The 19,431-nt window shown below is 40.5% G+C and overlaps 1 protein-coding gene across 1 annotated transcript in view; it reads left to right on the top strand.

Annotated features, from left to right (window-relative positions):
- The first annotated feature begins 6,481 nt into the window (after nt 1-6,481).
- Nucleotides 6,482-19,431, top strand: part of LOC136874071 (UPAR/Ly6 domain-containing protein qvr) — a 695,631-nt gene continuing 682,681 nt past the window's right edge. Inside the window, exon 1 of the mRNA XM_067147597.2 lies at nt 6,482-6,527. The gene's annotated coding sequence lies outside the window, so the exon portion shown is untranslated. The remainder of the gene's footprint in view (nt 6,528-19,431) is intronic.

Below are 19,431 nucleotides of genomic sequence, written 5' to 3'. Positions count from 1 at the left end.
CTTTAAACAGGCACTTCTTAAACGATTTTGGGATTCAGAAAGGCAGCACCTTGTAAAAATGCAACTCTACTCTAGCAAATACAATACTTCAGTCAATACTTCCCGATATTCAGACTACTGCCTAATGCAATTAAAGAAGCTCCAGTTTTTAGATCCACCTTTGCCAGATATTGAACTTATTCAGATCCTGACACTTCAATATCCACCTCATGTGCAAGAAATACTAGTCGCTGCCAACATTAAAACATTGGAGCATTTTGACGCTACTTTGCGTAGGTTAGATACGGCTAATACCCAATCTAGTCCGAAAACTAACAGGAGTCGAGAAGTAAATACGAATTCTGCGGAAATAAAACCGCCGGAGAGAGAGGAACCCAGGACACGTGAAGAAGGCAGATTAAGCCCTACTAACCCAACCAGATTCCGGAATTTTAGACGTCAGAGGAATCAGGATAGACACCCTTACCAACCTAGGAATACATGGAGACAGCGCGAAAGCACTCCTGAAGGAAACCGTGAGGCCAGACGACGAGAACTCGAAAGTAGATGGAAAGACACACGGGAATACATCAGGGAGAGAAACCGTAATCCTGATGAGCCTGGAGCTACATCCCTGGAATATCAACGTCAATTCGGACCAAGAGAACAAAGATCACCTGATCCTGACCCAACAGGCGCTATAAAAAAAAACGCCGATCTCGCAATAGGGAGATTGACTACAGAACACGATAAGGATGAAACGTCAAATTATTGTACTGCTGTTATCAATTACTGGCATATTGACGATTCCGAATTACTATTCGAAGACGCACAAACACTAAGGCCAATTATTACACGTTCATTACCTGTCATAACAGTACGCACAGGCAACCTACAGGTGATTACGCTCATCGATTCTGGAGCGCAAGCTTCTTTAATTTCTGATAAGCTTGTAGACTCGCTTAAAGATCAGAACAATGTTTTGTTATTACCTGCAGCTCAAATTAAAGTAAGAGGGATAGTTCCTGATAAGATTGTTAAATGTAAATCCCAGGCATTTTTAGAGTTTGAAATTAACAGTCAGATGTTCGAACACATATTTTTGGTAGTATCACGTCTTAACTTCAACTTAATACTTGGATCAGATTTTATGATCAAATACAAAGGAACCATTGACTATGATGCCAACCTCGTAAGATTACAGAATAATTCCGTAGAACTACAGCTGGTAGGACGAGGTGACCTGGAAGTTCAAGAGAAGGGAGCCCATTTTGAAGCAGCCGGTGGTGACATTATTAAGCCCGCTGTGAGCGAGGTTGCGCCAGCCGTAGCAGAAAGTAGAAAGGGTGACCAAAGTGAGGACGATGCAGAGTCCATATTCAATGAGAACTCCATTATAGGTCCGGATTATATAATGTCAATAGCCAGTGTGGTTGAAGACCCGGAAATTAAATTAAAATTGGAGGAGGCTAAAAATGACGTTCTACAGAAATTTGCATGTGTATTCGATGATAAGCCTGGAGAAATAGCTGACTATGAATATCATCTTGATGTAAATGACTTGTCTCCTTATCAGAAGAAACCATATCCCGTACCCGAGAAGTATCGAGAAGAAGTTTGTAACTTAATTCATAAAATGACAGATGATGGGATAATTTCGCCTTGCGTAACTAAGTACTTGAATCCATTAGCCATAGTGCGTAAGCCTGTATTTATAACTCAGCTAATTCATAAAATAACAATATGTACCACAGGAAGAGTAAAGCCTGGAAAAGAAAATCCTGCGTATTTTCTTTTCGTCCAACCAAGGGGAAGATGTACCAGGAAGGCCTAGGTCCTGGTCCATATTAATTGAAAGAAATGTTACTTCCAGCATTAAAGATCCGACCGACGTACGAACATCCATGTAAAGAATGTTCCAGTATGTGCCAGACCCTACGAGTACGCTAGGCGGAGTCAAGTGACGTCACCTGTCGCTCGAAGCTCACCTCCCCTAGAGATATTTCTCGAAAGAATTTTTCTTTTAACAGCTTTTTAACACCTTAACCAATTTCAACGGGACAAACGCTGAATTATAGCAAACATCATAAAAGTTAATCCCTGTAAATTTCAAATTAATTCATCAAACGGTTGTTGAGTTATAACAATTTAAAGTCTCAACGAAATTACGTAATTACGGTCACATGGCCGAGAGAGAGCTGCCACCCCTCCCTGCGCTGGTATCTATATATGTCAAGGCCAGATAGCCCGCAAACCAGTGTGCAGTACAGTACAGTACAGTATGTTCGCGCAGTCACGGTAGAAGTACTTTCGTCGTATCTCCAGAACGCGAAATTCTATCGCCGATAAAGGACGTCGCACTGCAGTTAGTATGTCGCGTCGCGATTACAATATAATCCTAAAAAGACATTTAAGACTGTAACGCGAGTGAACTTATTGGAGTACAAATATTAACTATTTCATTACGTGTGGACTTAGGCAACGTCAAGTAACATTAAACTTCTACAGAGCCTAATACTTAAGAATCACTAGAACTTATTTTTTTCTCTCGAGTATTGCATTATATTTCTTTATTCACGTCACATCAATATTTTGAATGAAAAAGTAAGAACTTTTCTGAGTTAATATAACAGGATTAGCAGAAAATCTAACTTAATGACTGTGTTCACAGACTGTGCTTATCGACTTGCTTTCTTTTTTTTCTTTCTTCAAGTGTGAACTGTGTGATTAAGAACGTTTCAATAACTACTGTAAATAGTATTTAGTACAGAAAGGACTGTGATTCTTCATACGCCATAAATAGTGTTCAACAGTGTAAGTGATAACCAGTCGCACTAAATGAATTTTCGTGTGCGAAACTCAACAGTTCCAGCTGTCATCACCTCATCGGGAACGTCAACATCGCCGATCCTGATTCTACATGGAACATTCCAGATGTCCATCTTTCGACATTTGGTAACAACAGTTCTTGTCATAAGTGAGTAACAAACTGACTAAACTTTTTCATTTATTTTGAACAGTGAAACTTCAGTGTCGCGTGTGAACAATTTCCATAATTTCTCAAAAGTGATAAATTTAATTTCAATTTCATTTCTCGTAGAAAGACTGTAGGATTTCAAGTGTGTTGTATAACGAGATTGACGAACTGAGAACTGAAAACTTTTAATAATTTCTCATATCCATTTACCATTATAAAAGTGTGCTTAGGTTTAAAAAGACTTTAGGTGGAAATTCACACATATGAAAGACTTTGAAACCAATGATATTTATGCCATTTTTTTTTTCAAGAAGATTATTTTCAACATTTAATTTCAATATAAATTTTGAGTCAACAATCATACCGCAGGGTGAGAAATTAATAAATTGTTTTGAAAAAAAATTATTTACCATCTATTATTCGCTCTGCGAGACTATCCTTCTCTGTATCGGCTCCAAAACCCAGTTCCACTCCCTGAGGTCCTACTCATGCCCTTTGCCCACAACTTTTCCTGGTACAGTATGTATGTATGTATGTATGTATGTATGTATGTATGTACGCGCTTCACGAGAAAACGGCTGAAGAGCAATGAAAATCAGTATGTAAAGTCGGGGAATAAGCCTCTACAATCTAGGCCATAAGTAATTTGATTCACGCTGAGTGAAATGGTAGTTTAGGGGAAGGCCTCAAATGTAATTCTCAAATATGTATGTTATTAGTGGTCCTACCCATAAATAAGCTTACTACATAACTAAAGCTATATAGCATTACGTTTCCGATCATTTATGTCTTATACACTCTACGGTACCGGTTATGATAACAGAGATATTCATGAATTTGGATTTTTGTTGCTAAGTTCATATCAGCGGCGAGTCACGAGAAAATGGGTAATCAGCACTGATGAAGATCGGTAAGTAGTCGGGGAATAAGGAACTACGGTCTACACTATATAATTTTCTAAGATGCCCTAATATCACAGAGTCGCTAGAAAACTAAATGTTGAGGCCTGCAATATAGAAAGCTCATAAAATACATCAACAATAAAATTACACTGACCATTGTTTGTTGTGATGTGCTTTGTATATTCTGCTACCGTTCATCTCCGATGGATGCGATAACTGCTGCGTACAGAGTATAATATCCTGCATGAATATTGGCTGGAAGTAGATGGGGAGTTAGATCTCTCTTCTTTAGCATGTCATCCCTCTGGTTCATAAATTTTCTGATAGTACTGCTACGTAAAATACTTGTTCATCATAGCATTCCAGCTATTCAATCCCCACTCTGAAGCACTGATTGGAATGATGGCAGAGGAATATTCATGATTGTCTGCGGCCTGTTTATTCCATCGCTGGAACTTTGGACTCTTAGATCGGCATCGTAGTACTCTTCATTAAAAGTGAGAAAATATGCGGCTTTCCATTTGATCGAGTATTTTATGCGATAACATTGCTTTTCATCGTTACATTACTACTGACGTTATTGTAATGACCTATGTTTACTTCAGTTTGGAAAACTACAAAGACAGTCTTCCTGAGAATTCCGTAACGAATCGCGGGTACATCAGCTAGTATCTCATGAATTCTTTCTAGAGATATCTTTAATTAGTAATCAGCCGGGCTGAGTGGCTCAGACGGTTAAGGCGCTGGCCGTCTAACCCCAACTTGGCAGGTTCGATCCTGGCTCAGTCCGATGGTATTTGAAGGTGCTCAAATACGACAGCCCCGTGTCGGTAGATTTACTGGCACGTAAAAGAACTCCTGCGGGACTAAATTCCGGCACCTTAGCGTCTCTGAAGACCTTAAAAGTAGTTAGTGGGACGTAAAGCAAATAACATTAAAAAATTAAAAATAAGTCATCTGATTTACAATGAAAAACAAGATGATTCCTTCAAAGCAGTTGGATAGCTAGAGGGCGGAAAGAAGTGAACCTTTATTTATTATTGATAAAACTGATAAATATGATATAGGCAAAGGAAATAACATTTTATGGCTTGGATTCTCAAAATCGATTATGACATATCTGATAACTGTGTCAAATCGTCATTGTCGTCTTACCAACGCAGCCTCAGTTCGAATCCCGCTCAAAGAAAGTGAGAATGTATCTAATGAAAAATCATATCTTTATGATTTAGACTACACGTGGCTATGATCATGAAGTTAGTCATGTCGTAAGTCCGCATGCCTATTTTATAAATGAATGTGAGGGTTACGAGATATTCTGAGAGACAGTGGGTTACCATCGTGCGCCTTTCAAACCCCATATATTCACACAGCATCTTCGGCATCATATTGATAGTAAATTCATTCCTTAATACCCCTGTTTTGAATAGTGTTATGACTAGAGCCCGGATTTTTATACCTTGATGATGCTTGTTGTTTAAAGGGGCCTAACATCGAGCAGATTAGAATGCAAACTTACTGAAGCGAGTAGCAAGTATAGTCTACCTTCACAACGACTATGCTATGGGGTTCGCATGAACAGTAGGGGTACGACCATCAGAACCCCTATCATTTATGTTACTCTTGCTACATAATGGAAGAGCGGGTGGCCGACACTTCCTGCTAACCAAATTAGTTTGCAGTCTAACCTGTTACTGCATAAATATCCGGGCTTTTGTTATGACGGAGAATAGACACAGATTACATCACATCATACCAGTCGTTTTAAAAAACAAAGTAAAAGTGTATTTACATCAGTTCACCTGAGTGTCATGAATGACATCGAGACAGATGGCTCAGTATTAAATTTTTCATTCTGAAGTGGTTGAAAAAATTGACGTAGTGCGTTTAAAGAAGAGCGCATGCTTCTTGTAGGAATGGGTTCGTCAACTCATCGCTCTGGCGCTAGAGGGCTAGCCGGCTATCGTAGTGTGGTGCTGCAGATATGCAGGGGCCCATGTGAATCAATACATGCGCAACGAACAGCAAGCGAACACAATGTCACTTAGCCAGCAGATACTAAATATACACACCTACACACTCATATTAGGTTAGGAAGTGCGTGTCACACACACCTGCAATAGTAGCTTTAATAGTGAAAGTTTCAATCTTCCTATGCACCATATATGTAACTTGTTTAAGAGTAGGAGATTCGAAGCGTTTCTAATTTCTAAACGATTTTTGTATGTGGTAAATATTGTATAGGATAGTGTATTAATTATAATTTCGGATCAAATGTATTTAGAAATACGGATGATGGTAAAATACTTATAGTATTTTATTCGTAGAAGTGCGATAGATAATAGTACAACCTCTTTAAGCAATAAACTAATTATACTGATAAATTGTTAGTAATATTAATAAATATAATTGTAGTAATAATAATAATGATTTAATCTCTATTTTTTCCATTAGATAATAGGTTCTTAACTGTTTACTTACTGCTATAAATTTTATTCTTTTATAATCGTGTGTTGGAGAATTTTAAATGTTATATTCAAGCTTTAAAACTCGAGTGGCGATGATAAAGTGAAGTGCATGACCTCTCAGAGTATCGTAAATGTAAGGGGACTTGACTTGGTGGTAGATTGTCGAATATTTTTCAATTTCAAGCACAGACTGGGAAAAAGGTAAGTTACAGCATTCTCTCTTGATATACACCTGTAGTTAGGAAATGCACCTACTTATGTCAGGTTATAGTCGTTGCTTTCCACAGTTTTCTAGAGCTTTTTATAAAATTAGTATTTTTATGGACTTTTTAAATTACAGGCTGATTACCTTTAGTGTAGAGAAATGTTCATCACTATGATATGAACTAAGTAAATTCATCTGTATGGCGTTGAAGATTGGGCCGTATATGCATACATTGGAGTAGTGGTCTAACAGCTGATACCCACAACCCTTCTTTTTTCCCTAGAAACAAAATTTTAAAGAAATACTAGACTATGTATTATTTATAAAACTTTTCAAATTGAGTTGCTTTGTTTTGCGTCAGGATGCCGATGATGATAATTACTGTGTATTTCTGGTTATCATGAGTAACACATAAGTTTACTTGTAGCACTACGCTTTGTGTGTATGCCATTTTATTTTTAGCTCACGCCAGTGACATTTCGATGTTAGATAATGCAAGAGAGTACTTTCACTTAACTGTGATTTCGAAGCGGATGTCATGTTTTTATCACTACACAAATATTGTAGGGAGCTTCAAACATTAACAGCCTCGTGTATTTATTTACCACCTTCACAGTGTCTCTGAAAAACCTGGACTGTGTGCGTATAATTACAGGTAAAATTTCAATTAATGCTGTTTAGAATCTAAGAAAGATCCATTTCCAATACTTTCCTGCAGTTTTAATAAGAGATCATAGATTACGACCGCTGACAGTAGGATACGACCCGAAATCAGCTACGTAGCGTGGTTGGTTAGGCACTCACCTTCTATGTTCAAGGCTGTAGGTTCGAATATCTCTACATAAACACAATATCAGTATCACTTCATTTAATGGTACGTTGAACTAACAATTTTCAAGCGAAATTCTGGAGGCCATTGGTAGCTGAGGGGATGTTAAACAATTATTATTATTATTATTATTATTATTATTATTATTATTATTATTATTATTATTATTATTATTATTATTATTATTATTATTTATTTTCAATCTGCTTTACGTTACACTGACGCAAATGGGCCTGGTGGCGCCGATGGGATACCGAAGGGCTAGGAGTGGTAAGGAAGTGATCGTGGTCTTAATAATTTACAGCCCAGCATTTGCATGGTGTGAAAATGGGAAGCCACGGAAAACCATATTCAGGGCTGCCAACAGTGGCTTCGAATCCACTGTCTCCCGAATGCAAGCTGATAGTTACGTGACTCTATTATTATTATTATTATTATTATTATTATTATTATTATTATTATTATTATTATTATTATTATTATTATTATTATCTGACTTGTTGGCTGAATGGTCAGCGTAATGGCCTTCGCTCAGAGGATCCCGGGTTCGATTTCTGGACGGGTCGGGGATTTTAACCTTCATTGGTTAATTCCAACGGCTCGGGGCCTGGGTGTTTGTGCTGTCCCCAACATCCCTGCAACTCACACACCACACATAACACTATCCTCCACCACAATAACACGCAGTTACCTACACATGGCAGATGCCGCCCACCCTCATCGGAGGGTCTGCCTTACAAGGGCTGCACTCGGTTAAAATAGCCACACGAAATTATTATTATTATTATTATTATTATTATTATTATTATTATTATTATTATTATTATTATTATTATTATTCAACTACAATAATAAATATGGAGTCATTTGTCCCTCAGATCCGTAGTACCTACTTTTCAGACGTGTTGAGCTACCTTGTTCGTTATTGCTCAACGGATTATGGATAGCTTAGTGAATCCGAATGATGTTTGAGTATACTTTTGCTGCTCTGGCCTTGTGTGTGTGTGTGTGTGTGTGTGTGTGTGTGTGTGTGTGTGTGTGTGTGCGCGTGTGTGTGTGTGTGTGTGTGTGTGTGTGTGTGTGTGTGTGTGTGTGTGTGTGTGTGTGTGTGTGTGTGTGTGTTCAATTGCAATTGATTTCGTGTAGGGGTGTAGGGGCGAGAATACCGATTAGAGATAAGGCCAATCTTAGAAGGACTCTGAAGTAAGAATGGAAACATATAATTCAGGATTGCCAATATCAGTGCCGGGCTTCGACCTGTACAGGCAGAAATTATATTCCTTTCTACTCTGGCATTGCTACCGTTGCATAACGATTAGCATTAAGTTATTAGCCGCCGAACTCGGTGGCTCGGGTTCTATCCCAGGTACTGCCACAGATTTAAGAATGGCAGGAAGATTGATTTATGACTAAAATGGTGCATGCAGTTCACCTCCATTGGGAGGTGTGCCTGAAAAGGGCTACACCACTTCGAGATGAGCAGACGAGTTTTCTTGCATACCATCGCGTTAAATGAACAGCGTGTTTCATAGCAGAGGAATAAATATATATAGGAAGAAAATCAGTCCTCTAAGTTAGTGGAACCTTTATCAGATCATTAACACTTGCGTTGTTTCTTGGAGAGCGTCTTTCGAACTTTCAGTACAATTAGCTTCTAATGAAGGAATAAAATCATTCTTACAACCCACCATCTGTATCTTAGTTTGAGATAGTGATCGGAGCTGAAATCTCGTTGGAGAATCCCGCATCTCAGAGATCCCTGATGGCCATTCTACATTTTAGGCACACAATATAAAAACAAGCAGGCAAGCTGTGACTGTTATTTTTGCGAGCATAGTCACAGGGCGTCCAGTTTGGCGAAACTCATTGGCCAGGATTTGAACCGCGATTGGCTGAGTGAGAAGCCTGTGATGGTGTCACTCATCTATCGCACCTTTCCCAATGAAGATAAAAGTGGTGGTGGTGATTATTGTTTAAAAGTAAGCACAACTGGCAACCATCATTAGTATAACACTAATCAGGAAAGAAAAAATGAAAGGGATCCGACACTTCGAAACATGAAGGCATCGCCCAATGAAAACAAGGGCCACGAATGACATGAAAATGAAAGACTTCCTAGTCCAAAAATTCTCTGATATCGTCGGAGTCGGAAAAGAACAAGCGTTGACCAAAAGAAATCGGATAGGACAGATGAAAGTGAGGATTCCTGCACACGTCCGTGGAAGCAATGCCCCTGGGACCCGTTTTAGTCACCTGTTACGACAGGCAGGGGATACTGTGTGTGTTATTCTACTGCCCCCACACACAGGTGAAATTAAAAGGTGGGGTAGTAAGTTAACACCAGTCCAAAGGCACCCTTATCAAAAATATCTAAAGTTATTTGAGAGAGGTAAGAGACTAAAGAGGTCTAATAACTTCCAAATCTGAAGGTCCTACATGATGTAGACATACATTTAGAGTCTACACGCTATCAAATTCGGAATGGAAATGGATTTACTCTTCCAGTTATTAAAAATCTGTTTGTCAGTTTTCAGGTAGTCCCGTGGTGTACGCGCAGCATGTCTGCCTCTTGCCCAGAGGTTTCTAGGTTCGTTTCCCGGGTAGTCCAGGGATTCTCTTCTGAACGGAGGTCTGCAACGTGGTTCACTTAGACTTGTCAGACCAAATGAAGAGCTGTTTGATACGAGAGACAGGTCGCAAAAGCCAAGTTACACACCTGAGGATATCGTCACGCTGACCATGAACACTCCAAATTCTGTAGCTCATTTGGTTGGTCAGAAGCTGTCATAGCAGGCATATACCCTCAACAGGCTGTTATTGTGCATTACTTTTCTGTTATTAAGTAATTATGTAAACGGAAGTGTAGCCAGTGCGTGATGTTTACATACGTTCGGAGAAAATGAAAAGAAGATAACAGCCTTATTATTTAACATTTTAAGCTTAGTCTGAAGAAAATAACCCAACCACACTGATAATCAACACAAACCAGCCCCCACTTACCCGGGTGTGGTAAGTGAGCGCTCTCCACATCGTCCTGTCCTAGCAGACACCTTCAAAATGTTGCCAATCTAACTCTCGTCTTTCTAGATCGTACTTCATCTGGTCGAACTGTCTTCTCCTTGCCTTATAATTCTTCCTCGAACCACGTGCTCGCCATTTTCTCTAGATCCATCCCCTTTACCGAGCGAGTTGGCCATGCGGTCAGGGCCGCGTAGCTATGAGCTTGCATTCGGGAGGTTGAGGGTATGAATTCCACCGTCAGCAGCCCTGAAATGATTTTCCGTGGTTTCCCATTTTCACATCAGTAAAATGCTTGGCTGTGTCATTAATAAGGCCACGTGCGCTATCTTGCCAATCTAGCTCTTTCTCATCCTTGTGTCGAAGAGAACTTTGAATGTGTCAGTGCGACGTAGAAGCATTCCCTTTACGTGTTCAGACCATCTTAATCTAATCTCAACACGTAGCTCCTTGAGTGACTGTCCAGCCTGTACTTGGTGTCTTGATCTTACCCCTCCTAGTTTCCTGCACCACAGATCATTTACACAACTTGAAGTTTTCTTATATCTCCTTTGGTTGGTATGCAGGCTTCTATGCTGTCTGTATGCGGTGTTTCTGTACTCTGTTGGTGATTTTTAAAAATGATCTATAGTTACCACACTACCAAGGCATTACAACCACAAACATCAATACAGAAATTTCGTATTAATATAACCCACATTCAGTGCACTCGTCCAGTAATTTTTAATCTACTTATCAGAGCGTTTTTCACCGATTATCAAACAAATGTGAGCGAATTTATTCGCGCACGGTGAGTAAATGTATTTGGGAAATATTGTTGATGAATTCCTTTAATCTATCCGCTCATGGTAATTCATTATTTCAACAACGTTGTGTAAAGTTAATCAACTCTACAAAACTTGGTAATCCTGCTAATTCCATATCTGATAAATTATCTTTTTATTTTTATACAATCGACAGTTTAAAGTTTCAAGGTGAGAATATTCTTTGAACACATGACTATCATCGTTAATGACGCCTGACATGATATTCCTACAAAGTTTGTTTTTGTTCTTCCATTGTTTAAGCTACTTTTACTGAAATATAATATTTAGAAGGCGTATTGTTGTATGTGACTTCATCCATTGACCTAACATCCATCATTCTGGGAATAAATAATCGAATGAATCAATCAATAATAATATTATTGATTTTCCGTCCAACTAACTACTCTTACGAGTTTCCGGGACATCGAGGTGTCCTGCATGAGTTCTCTCCAGTGCTATTAATGTAAATGTGGTGTATTTAAACACCTGCAAATACCACTGGACTAGACAGGGACCGAAACCCGCCAACTAGGGCTCAGAAGGCCAGCCGTATGTCGTATAAACCATTCATCCCGGCAAGAATGAATGAATGAGTGAATGATTCTTTGAGTTTTATCTAATTTATGAAAAATAGGACAACTTATCAGTGCCACCCGATAAGCTAAATGACCACTGACAAAACCGTCCTGAATATGAATTACTTGTGGTAGAGTAGCAGCGTACTACAACACACTGCTTCACCAGTTGATTGTCCGACTCGTTGGCTGAATGGTCAGCGTACTGGCCTTCGGTTCAGAGGGTCCCGGGTTCGATTCCCGGCCGGGTCGGGGATTTTAACCTTCATTGGTTAAGTCCAATGGCTCGGGGGCTGGGTGTTTGTGCTGTCCCCAACATCCCTGCAACTCACACACCACACATAACACTATCCTCCACCACAATAACACGCAGTTACCTACACATGGCAGATGCCGCCCACCCTCATCGGAGGGTCTGTCTTACAAGGGCTGCACTCGGCTAGAAATAGCCACACGAAAAAAAACCCAGTTGATTACAAACATTGTTCCCTGCAAGTACTGACCAGCCACAATGTTACATAACCTCGGCGATGAAACAAAATAGGTGTATCATGAGGCTACAAGTCAAAGTAAAATAAACTGGTTTTACACCTAGGTAACTACTGTTTTAGTGTTGAAATGTGTTCCACTGGAGCTCTTTTATGTGCCTGTAAATCTACCGAAACGAGATTGGCTCATTCAAATACTATCGGACTGAGGTGGAATCGAACCTGTGAACAGGATCTGAGAAAGCCAGCTGTCTACCGTTTGAGTCACTCCGCCTGGCTGTAAATAAATAAATTCACAAACTATATACGTAAATTACATCTAATTAAGTAAATAGCAGAGAATTACTGTCGAGCAGTTATAGATCATTTTAAAACAAGTATTTCCCATCAGCAAGTTGGAACATTTATAAATGAAACTTCCATGTCTGCAGGGGTATGTACTCTCTACACTTGAAGTGAATAAACGGTTAATCGCTGAGAAGGAAAGGCGGCTGATAGTAGGGCTAACCCCTCTATTCCACGTAATGCTAAGGCATTGCCTATACGGAGGTTTATTTTGCTTTGCTTGAGTTGTCTGTTAAGTCTTCATTCCAGCTCCGGCAGATGCTATGCAGTTATTGGAAAACCGCAATAAAAGGTATACAAGGAACAAAAGCTGAATGAGATAGTTTGCTATTGCTTTTCTCGCTGGACAAGAAATGCTTATGGCAGCACCACTAGCTCTATGATTAGCCACTTCTGTAAAATCCAGATATAGTAGTTGTACTCCGAATGTCTTTACTCAACATCGCTGTTGTATACAAAGCAGAAGATTTGTACAACACAAATAAAATGTTTATTGCTGAACCTTTTTTAAAATTCTGTACAAAATAAAAGTTTCTCTAGCTTTCTTCTTTTGCTGAATGTACATTAAACCCTTAATCGGAATAAGTTTGAGAATGCCTTGGAGAAACGATGCATATATACAAATCTAACCTAATATGTACAATACGCTTCTCGTTGTCAGAACACAATGCAAACAAATATGCCTACAATTGACTGCCTAAGCAGAAGGCTATATAAGTTTACAAATAATAATTATATAATAAATAATAATAATAATAATAATAATAATAATAATAATAATAATAATAATAATAATAATAATGGTATGGCCTCAGCTACCGTGTGCAGACATTTCGATTTGACGCCATCTGGCTGTCTGCTCGTCAATTTCGACGTTCCGTTTTACTCTAGGCCCACCAGATGACAGACCGAGTAAACCGGATCTCTCTTGGGCGTCTATGGCTGAGATTTAATGAATTTTTGTCGGGTAAATACCAAATGTTTCACCAGTGATCCTTTGCATGCCGACATCGTACGACATGTAGTGTCGAATGGACTTTTTTTTCGCCCTTCAAAAATCCGACTACCTCTGCCGGGTTTGAACCCGCTATCTTGGGATCCGGAGGCCGACACTCTACCATGGATCCACAGAGGCAGCTGTAAGTTGTCAGTAAAGAAAACGTATCAAGTGATAGAGCCATGCAAAACAGATACGATGAACCTAGAGAGCTTATCCTGAGGTGAAACCTCCCGGCTAGCGTTGTACATTTTCAAGAGCCGTGACCTCCGTGACCGACCTGCGGTGTAGGCTATACCGCTTTTCACGAGAGTTTAATCCTGATGTAAACAAATAGGCGGAGCACCTTGGTTTTGCACGTGGGCATAGACGTAGTTGATTAGAGAAGCAACCGTTGCACTCACTCGACTGTATGCGAGCTAGAAGAAAAGTAGTAGGCCTACGTCGCATTCATTTTAGTTGTTACATTTAGAGTGTTTGGAAGAGTACAACTTACCCTCCAGGGTTGGTTTTCCCTCGGACTCAGCGGGGATCCCACCTCTACCGCCTCAAGGGCAGTGTCCTGGAGTTTCAGACTCTGGGTCGGGGAATACAACTGGGGAGGATGACCAGTACCTCGCCCAGGCGGCAATGCTGACAGGGGCCTGAGATTGGAAGGGATAGACAAGGAAGAGGGAAGGAAGCGGCCGTGGCCTTATGTTAGGTACCATCCCGGCATTTTGACTGAAGGAGAAGTGGGAAACCACGGAAAACCACTTCCAGGGTGGCTGAGGTGGGAATCGAACCCACCTCTACTCTGTTGACCTCCCGAGGCTGAGTGGACCCCGTTCCAGCTCTCGTACCAATTTTTAAATTTCGTGGCAGAGCCGGGAATCGAACCCGGACCTCTGGGGATGGCAAGCTAATCACGCTAACCACTACACCACAGAGGCGGACGGTTGTCATATATACCCGTATATATGTATATGTATGTGTGTGTGTGTGTGTTTCTTTTATAAAATAGTGATTAAATAACGAGAAATGAAGGCACAAGGCGTGGTGTAATACAGGAAGTTTTCTCGTAGTGAGGGAAAGTCCCAAGCTGTACAGCGTGGAGATAAGGTGTTGGATCTTGCAGCAGCAGTCAGTGTCTGTATTCATAGGGAGAGAAATGGAGCAAGAGGTTGGATCATCGCATGTAGTAAAGCACAAAAGAGGAAAACCGCTCAGAAGTGACCATAAGCAGTGCATTGTAAATATGTTCAATAAACTTAGTGAACAGAATCCAGGTTTAGTCGTTTATTAAGAAGTTCAGTTCTTCCCACTGTTGTATGCGATGCGCAGCCCTGTACGTCCGAATACGAGACGTTGACGGGGTGGAGGTCGGTACTAGACGCTCAGCGAATCACAACACTTTCTTCGGCGGATGCGTGGACATACCATGTTTACAGCAGGATTAAACTCTAGTGAAACGACTTATAGTCGTTGGCCAGCTGCTAACAGCCTACCTGTCTCTTCCGCCTCCTCGTCTAGATATACCGCAGGAGGGCTGACTTCACAGTCTCGTCAGCGTGCTCACAGGGAAATACATCGTGTTCCCGATTACTCACTGTGTAGCGCTCTGACTTTAAACAGGTAGGGTGGCATCACAACAATCACCATACTACTTACAGCCATAAATTAGAATGGAACTTGCTCTTACTTGTGTTAAGGGACAGATTTTAAAAATATACATCTGGTAAGAATTAGCACCAGTCGTTTGCTTCAGTGGTCTATTACAAGAAGTATAGTTTTGAGTAATACTTGAAAAACTCCCATCCCGGCTGTGTTCACTGTGATGAGAATACAAGAATAGCAATAATTGTTCACACACGTGAACGTAGTGTATAAGAAGACTAACAGGTCCAGCTCTTGAAGGCGACATAGCCACAGTAAGCCAGTCGGAAGAAGACACGAAGAAACAACTCAACGAAATGAGTAAGAAAGCGAGATGGGTAGAACTACAGATCGCCTACGACAAGACAATGACAATGAGTACCATTGGGGATTGTAAAATACTGAAGGTAACCGGTCAGAAGGTAAAGAACTTTTAAATTCCTATAAACCATGAAGAAACAGGAGGAGGAAGAGATAAAAGATTATGTAATGAAGATGAGGACGAAGTACCTCGCAACCAGAGGAGTGTACAATAAAAGCAACATATTACGAATGCGAAGATGGCATACCACAAGCCAACGGTGTACGCTGTACTGTACGGGGAAGCGATAATAACACTAGGAAGGTATGGTTCGAACAGCTGGAGAAGGGAGGGAGCAATAACTTAAGGAAGGTGCTGGTACCAGAAAGGTGGAAACGAAAACTAAGCGACAAGCTGTACCGAAACATGAGAAAGATACTGGAAGAAATTTCTAAAGAGCACGATTTGTTGGACACGTGATCAGGATCGACATGGATAGTGTGGGAGGCAACAGATGGATCGAGGGGAAGGACGGGGAACAAGTGGATCGTTGAACTCTAGAATGACTGTAATGAGGCGGGAATCAAAGTGGAAGAGACTGAGAACTAGCAACATAAATATGTACCAACTAATATGCCGGAGCTCAGCAGCAGGGAAGGGTACAGGAACAGGATAGAGATGCACCAACGGAGTAGAGGATACTGAAAATCTCAGCTGAAGAACGGGAGATTCGTGATCCTACACAAGGCGTAACAAAAATCCGTATCTGAGACCATATTCTGTCTAAATCGTCGTAGTCGTCACCTTTTAGTCGGAGTTCCTCCAGTGGCGGTAAATGGCTTCCCCAGGTCGAAAATGACCTTAATTTCCTCCTGTTTGCGTGTGCTGTGATACGTAAATTGCCTCCTATTTAGTTGAGAGAGCGAACGTCAACTTTATTTAAAACACGGGTCGTCACAACATTTTCTCTCCCATTTGCAGACTTAGAACTGTCATTAATATTGACTTACGTGCACATTCGAAAATTTAGATAAACTTGGTCACAAAAATATGTTTAAAACATTAAATACTGACTTCTTCAAACAGGCAGGGATTTGATACAAACAGCCCTTGCAGACTAAAGTCGAGCAATTCTGTTCTTGCAAAAGAAATAATATTCCTTTTTCTATGCTCCTGTCACTATTTTTATAAACTTCAATAAAATGGTAAATATTTATATCATTGAAGATACTGTTACGTTTCCTGTAGAATAATTATCAATTTCAACTGAATGCACAACATACACTGAATTATATACCTGTATACTTTCGCATATGAATGCTCAAAACGTTGCCCGTCACGACGTCATTTCGGTAGATGCCGTGCGAGACACACTCGGTGCAGGATTTTTACATTCGACATCCTTCATTTCCTTATTTGACCATGCGGAAAGATTATCAAAATCATCTGATGCAGGTATTGCGCCATTCAGAATTATAGGCTTAAAATGAACACGATCAAACATAAAAATTGAAGAATATGAATCAGGTGTGCAGACGGCCACAGTAGTTGTGACAGGTTGCCACGTTCGGCAGATGTCACAACCCCAATCTGCCTTATTCAGTTTGCTGCTACTGCGGCATTATGCGTTCTAGTATTATTATGCGTGAATGATGCGTTTTCTGCAAGTTGCCTTACGTGACGAATCACATGTGGCACTAAGATATCGTCAATGTACCATTGAGCAGATAAGGATCTGTTCCGTGTCAGCACTTACGTCCGCCTACAGCGTATTAGATCCACCTCCATGATCAACGATAGATTGTAAAGCTGTTGTTGTTTGAGTCATCAGTCCACAGACTGGTTTGATGCAGCACTCCATGCCACCCTATCCTGTGCTAACCTTTTCATTTCTACGTAACTATTGCATCCTACATCTGCTCTAATCTGCTTGTCATATTCATACCTTCGTCTACCCCTACCGTTTTTACCACCTACACTTCCTTCAAAAACCAACTGAACAAGTCCTGGGTGTCTTAAGATGCGTCCTATCATTCTATCTCTTCTTCTCGTCAAATTTAGCCAAATCGATCTCCTCTAACCAATTCGATTCAGTATCTCTTCATTCGTGATTCGATCTATCCATCTCACCTTCAGCATTCTTCTGTAACACCACATTTCAAAAGCTTCTATTCTCTTTCTTTCTGAGCTGGTTATCGTCCATGCTTCACTTCCACACAATGACACTCTCCACACGAAAGTCTTCAAAAATATCTTTCTAATTCCTATATCAATGTTTGAAGGGAGAAAATTTCTTTTCTTATGAAAGCTCTTCCTTGCTTGTGCTAATCTGCATTTTATGTCCTCCGTACTTCTGCCACCGTTAGTTATTTTACTATCCAAGTAACAATATTATGCCGGCCCCGTGGTGTAGGGGTAGCGTGCCTGCCTCTTAACCGGAGGCCCCGGGTTCGATTCCCGGCCAGGTCAGGGATTATTACCTAGACCTGAGGGCTGGCTCGAGGTCCACTCTGCCTACGTGATTAGAATTGAGGATCTATCTGACGGTGAGATGGCGGCCCCGGTCTAGAAAGCCAAGAATAACGGCCGAGAGGATTCGTCGTGCTGACCACACGACACCTCGTAACCTGCAGGCCTTTGGGCTGAGCAGCGGTCGCTTGGTCGGCCAAGGCCCTTCAAGGGCTGTAGTGCCATGGGGTTTGGTTTGGGTTTTAAGTAACAATATTCATCTACTTCCTTTAACACTTCATTTCCCAATTTAATATTTCCTGCATCACCTGCCTTCGTTCGACTTCACTCCATTACTTTTATTTTGGACTTATTTATTTTCATCTTGTACTCCTTGCCCAAGAATTCGTCCATACCATTCAGCAGCTTCTCGAGATCTTCTGCAGTCTCAGATAAAATAACAATATCATCGGCAAATCTCAAGGTTTTGACTTCCTCTCCTTGGATTGTGATTCCCTTTCAAATTCCTCTTTGATTTCCTTTACTGCCTGTTCTATGTAAACATTGAACAGGAGGGGGGAACAAACCGCAGCCTTGCCGCACTTCTTTCCGGATTGCTGCTTCTTTTTCAAAGCCCTCGATTCTTATCACTGCAGACTGATATTTATACGGATTGTAGATAATTCTTCATTCTCGGTATCTGATCACAATCACCTTCAGAATCTTAAATAGCTTGGTTCAATCAACATTATCGAATGCCTTTACGAGATCTACGAAATCCATGTACGTGGGCTTGTCCTTCTTGATTCGATCCTCAAAGATCAGACGTAAAGCCAGATTTGCTTTGCGTGTTCCTACATTTCTTCTGAAGCCAAATTGATCTTCTCCCAACTCAGCTTCAACTTCTTTTTCCATTTTTCTGTAAATAATACATGTTAAAATTTTGCAGGCATGAGATACTAAACTAATAGTGCGGTAGTTTTCACACCTGTCAGCATCGGCTTTCTTGGGAAAAGGTATAACAACATTCTGCCGAAAATCGGATGGGACTTCTCCTGTCTCATACATCTTGCACACTAAATGGAATAACGTTGTCATGTTGGTTTCTCCTAAGGCAGTCAGTAATTCAGAGGGAATGTCATCAATTCCACGTGTCTTGTTCTTACTTAGGTCGCTCACAGCTCTGTCAAACTCTGACCTCAAAATTGGGTCTCCCATTTCATCTGCATCAACAGTCTCTTCTTGTTCCAGAACCAAATTATCTACTTCTTTACCTTGATACAACTGTTGGATATGTTCCTGCCATCTTTCTGCTTTGTCTTCTTTCCCCAGAAGTGGCTTTCCATCTGAGCTCTTAATATTCATCCACCTAGATTTCCTTCCTCCAAAGGTTTCCTTGATTTTCCTGTATGCAGCATCTACCTTTCCTAGGACCATACAACATTCGACATCCTTGCA

The sequence above is a fragment of the Anabrus simplex genome, chromosome 5, assembly GCF_040414725.1.
Source record: "Anabrus simplex isolate iqAnaSimp1 chromosome 5, ASM4041472v1, whole genome shotgun sequence".
Taxonomy (NCBI): domain Eukaryota; kingdom Metazoa; phylum Arthropoda; class Insecta; order Orthoptera; family Tettigoniidae; genus Anabrus; species Anabrus simplex.
The sequence above is the reverse complement of the archived record's forward strand: the minus strand, read 5'-3'. Positions and strand labels throughout refer to the sequence as shown.